Below are 5010 nucleotides of genomic sequence, written 5' to 3'. Positions count from 1 at the left end.
TGAGGAGAGGCTGACATTGCTGGGAATGGTCAGCCTGGGGCAGAGAAGGCTCAGGGGCATCTTATCCATGTGTGCAAATATGAGAGGAGGGAATGAAGAAGAGGGAGCCACTGACTTCTCTCAGTGGTGCTCACTGACAGGACAAGAGGCAATGGGCACAGACTAAACCACATGAAATTCCATCTGAAGGCAGGAAAACATTTACTATGCAGGTGGTCAAAAGCTGGACCAGGTGTCCCAGAGATGTTGTGGAGTCTCCATCCTTTGAGACAGTCAAAACTACACTGGACACGGTCTTGGACAACTTGCTTTAGCTGACCCTGCTTGAGCAGGGGGATTGGACTAGATGGTATCCAGAGGCCCTTTCCAACCTCATCCTTTACACCCATTCTGTGATTCTATGATTCTCTGATTCTATATGTCAAAACCATCTTAATCTTTGAGTTATTTTCAACAGTGTTTAAAATTCTTTGAAAAATGTCTTCTGGCTTTATGACTGGTGTGGGAGGAAGTTTAAAACAGGAAAAATGTTCTGGCAGCAGCCTTCATTTTCTTGTTTATACTAGCTAGTATTTTGTTTATTTTCTCCCTTTCTCTATATTTTCTAGCTTGGGAGACAAAAAAAAATTGCAGTTTGGTGTATTTAGATTGCAAAAGTTTACTAAGATTTCCTTTGACCTTGGTATCCCTATAGGAATATTGGAAAGAGTGGTTAAAATACATCTATTAGGACTACATGAATAGGTTTTAAGCAGGCTAAAATATATAGACATATCTTTATCTAAAGTTGCTTATGTTTTCTTGTTTTGCAGGAAGGATTTGTTCAATCTGTGCAGGAAATATTTTGGATATGCACAACGTTTATTCAAACTATGTAACAGCTTGTTCTCTGGATGTGTGGTGAGTTCAAGTATAGAGAGTTGAAAAATGAAGTCTATTCATAATTGTGTATATATCTATCTGTGTGTGCATGTGTACGCTTCATAACAAAACCCAAGAAACTGAATATCAAGTGTATTTTAATGCCTATAAATATTTATAAATATTTAAGGTTACATTTTGCAACAAAACAGGAAGTTGCATGTAGGCCAGCGATGAGGAGCAGTTCATCTTTTTGTTTCAAAGAAGCAGTGCGAAAGTTGAAATATGACTTTTTTCAGACAATTAAAAAAAAAAAGATACAGGGGAAAATATGATAACAGCGGTACTTGTAAGGATAGTTTATGGTTTGAGCAATCTACAAATACCTGCATGATACCACCAAGTTGCTGGGATCGTTTAAAATAACTATAAAAACAAATAGCTCAATTAGTTATTTTTGCTGTTTGGTGCACGTGAAGAAAAAAAATAATTAAATAATCATATAATCCATGACAACAAACCTACAGTAATAGTACTCCCAAATAGTCAAAGTAGGTTTCCATTGGAGAGCAAAAAGGTCCTATTCATAACATACATTAAAATGGCAACTTCTTCAAAGGAGCAATAGCATATGAGGTCCACCAATAACTTTAGTCTACTAATGCCATTCTAAGTTTCTCACTTGGTAGAATACCATGGAACAGGAGAGTCTAGACTGTTACCACAGAAAAGATGCAAAACCATTCAGAAGTGGGAGACATTTTTTGATGCTTTAATTAAGTTTATTTATGTAGCTAAAATGTGATAATATGAATCATTAGTTTTTAAGACACTTATGTTGATGGGTAAACAGTAGCTGAAGTCCCAACTGCTTCCAAAGTTGATCCACCTTTGGGCAAAGATTTTCCAATGGGTCTTTCTTTCCATTATCATCCATTTTCATACATGTCTGTAAGAACATGCAAATTATAGAGAAGATACTCAACTATATAGATTTCAGCAAAAAACTTCTTTATAGTTTACTGAATTAAAAGCTAAAAGGAAAACATTCATAATCTAATTTGAATGTCATATGCAGTTACATTTTATTTAGTTATCCCCCTTTTGATGCAGTAATTTGTATTTCACTACACCATACCAGTGTACGTAGAATTGATTTTTCAGAAAGTCATGCAATGTTGATTTGAAGACACCTCTTGGATGATTTTTACTGAAGCTGCTGAAAACATGTGTCTTGTTTCTCATCTGGATTTCTGACTCGAGCTTTCAAACACTGGCTTTTGTTATGTCTTCTTCCTTAAAATAAAAACCACTGTAGTAGTTTGTTTTCCTCTCTCTGAATGTATTTGTACGCAGTAGTCTCTTAATCTTTTGAAAAACTTGACAGACTGAGCTTTTTATTACCCTTCCCATTACGCTTTTTTTCAGTACTTGGATTGGTTTTATGGCTGCATCTTCCCTAAAAGAGACATTTTAACAACTCCTAAAAGTACAGACTAAAGCTAGAAAGAGTATCTCAGCACCTCAATAAGGATATATACAGATGTAAAGTACACTTTATTTATGCTAAGGTGGAGTGCACGATAAAGACATATTTTCCATGAAAGTATACAGACAGACTTTCAGGAATTAGAGGTCAGAATATTACTATTATAATCCCAAATCTGCTCTGGTATATCCCATTTCATTACTGATATCACATAAACTCTGGGTTTGTCTACTACCAAACTGCCTCTAAAGAAAATGGTTGTTTCATTTTCCTTCAAGACAGTTTAATCTGCAATTTCTCTTACCTTTGGGAAATTAACCTTTTTGAAGAACTACGTGTATACATTACTTGTTGAGAAGCTTCTGTTTTGCTGTATCGAAGGCAATCAATTTGTGATGACCTTTTTCTTACAGCACAAGCCGCAGTTCAAGAATTAGTCATTAAGCATCACAAGGAGTTCATAACACTGTGAAAGATGCAACAGTGTCTTTCAGAGATGAGCAGCAAGAATCAATCAAAGCCTGTCTGTCACACAGAAAGACTTGGCAGAACAATTGCTTCTGTTTCACGGGCTCCACCTGCTTTCTGGAATTCAATCATAATAAATCTAGAAGTCCAGCGTAAGTAACCTAAATGCTGTAAAGTATGAAAAATGGCAATTAGAGAAAGAAGTGAGGACTGGAAAAGATAACTGTTGGGAGTGAGACAGGAGGTCTGACAGCAGAGTCCTTACAGAGCTAAAGATCGCAGGGAATGCTGTAGAATCCTCAGGCTTTGATGTCTGGATGGAATTGGCTGGGGAAGGGGAACTCTCAAAAGAAAGAGATTTTCTTGACTGCCAACAGACCACCAGTGAAAACAAAATATCTTGCAAATGAGACTCACAAGTTTACAGGAAGCTACATTTCCAAGAAGGAACTGATACAATTGAGATTAGCAGGTGGGTGGGTCACTTCTTAGAACAGCTCTGATTAATCTTAAGCTTACAGTTGGAAAAGTAATTGTGATACTTTGGCTGATTTGCCTGAAATGCAGGCAAAGCTCTTTATGTAGCATCCCAGCCTATCCCATAGAAATACGGCTGAGTGTTCCACCTAACAGGAAACTTCTTTCTCACCAATGATGAAACTGCTGGCTCATCTCCAGTGCTTTCTGCTTTTTTATGTTTTATCTGGTGGAGAGAGTAAGGGGAACTCCAGAAAAATTTTGATTATTTTTTCTTTCATGTTGACCTTTATACTTGGATAATTTCATATAGTATTTATTCTAATGTATTAATTAATAGAGACAAGCCAAAGGATTTCATAAGGATGCCTCCTCCTCTTTATTCCAGAGAAACACCACCTAACGCAGAGTCACAAACAATAAATGGAGGAACTTTTTTGACCCTGCAGTTTCCCCTGCAGTTCTTTGTTCCATTGCTCGAGAGGTTAATTGCTTGGCAGTTCGTTGGTTTAGGGACACTTATGATTGTAGTTCATCTGTGGGAACTAAGGTACTAACTCACCAGCACTTTGACTCCAATGTTGTTTTGTGGCTGTCTGACTCCTAAGTCATACCTGGAGGTTTTCTAGTTTGCTTTTAGTGCAAATAGAGCACCAAAACATGTCTCAACTCTTTGATGATTCCTCCCTTTCCTTCCCTCTTTACTAATTGTTTAGGAGAACTTACTGTCTTGTGGCTTTAAGTCAGCTCTAGGAGTCTAAGAATTCAGATGATGAATCCTTATGCTTTTCTTTTTTTGGACTTGGTCCCCACATATGGTGTGAGAAAATCCTAAAATTACCAAAACTTTAAGGTAGAATTGTCTAGCCTATTCCTTACACAAGGACAGAAAACAAATGTAAGCAGTGTCTTAAGTTTGGTTTTACTAAAACACAAAATATGAAACCTCCCCAAGGCAGATATTTACAAAGGAAAACCCCAGATCTCCTGGGCAAAGGTGACAGAAATTAAAAGTTTGAAAGAAACCAGTACCCTGCCAGTTGTGCCCTTGCAAGGACACATCCTTTTCTTCAGCCTTTCTGTCCATTCCAGCAACTTTCAGTAGCTTCCTGGGTTCCCACAAACTCCACACAGTCCCTTCTGGCTCTCCTGCTTTCTTTTGCTTCTGAGTCTTGGCTTTGGACGTACTTCTTGATTCAAAAAGGCCCCTTGCTCCTTTCAGGAGCAAACCCACTGGTTTATCTCAATGCTTCATGTTCCTGTTCTACTCTCTGTCCTTGGCTGGTTGCCCTGTGCTGCTGTCCAAGGGCTTCTCTGCACTTGGATGTGCTCAGCTGGTCTCAGGGGAAGAACAAACTCCTTTTTCCTCTTCCCTTCTAGAAGAGGTGGCACCAAAATCACGGCAGCCAGGTCAGGGAGCCTCTCTCTGTTGCCCACAGTTTTGTTACAAACCACACAATTTGTATGTATATGGTACAGGGTTGCATCCGTTGTCACACACAGGCTGGAAGATCATCGTGGTTGGACCAGGTTTCAGTCACCCTGAAAACAAGAAGGGAGAGCACAGAAAGTAGATTCTAACTGATATTACTAAAGATTAATAGAAAGTGGTAGCATCAACATAAAGGGACGCAGTCAAAAAGTCCAAGGTGCAAAATGAACAAGAGATGTAAGGGTTAATATTGACTCAGAAGAAACTTTGTTCCTGAGGCAGG

General features: G+C 38.3%; 1 long non-coding RNA gene across 1 annotated transcript; it reads right to left on the bottom strand.

Annotated features, from left to right (window-relative positions):
• Positions 1 to 1647: 1647 nt before the first annotated feature.
• On the bottom strand, positions 1648 to 2740 carry LOC142044962 (uncharacterized). Its single transcript, XR_012654469.1, has 3 exons — positions 2655 to 2740; positions 2000 to 2157; positions 1648 to 1810 (listed from the first exon to the last, which is right to left on the bottom strand). It is a non-coding gene; the product is annotated as an uncharacterized LOC142044962 (long non-coding RNA).
• Positions 2741 to 5010: the final 2270 nt, after the last annotated feature.

Source organism: Buteo buteo, chromosome 26, assembly GCF_964188355.1.
Source record: "Buteo buteo chromosome 26, bButBut1.hap1.1, whole genome shotgun sequence".
NCBI lineage: Eukaryota > Metazoa > Chordata > Aves > Accipitriformes > Accipitridae > Buteo > Buteo buteo.
The sequence above is the reverse complement of the archived record's forward strand: the minus strand, read 5'-3'. Positions and strand labels throughout refer to the sequence as shown.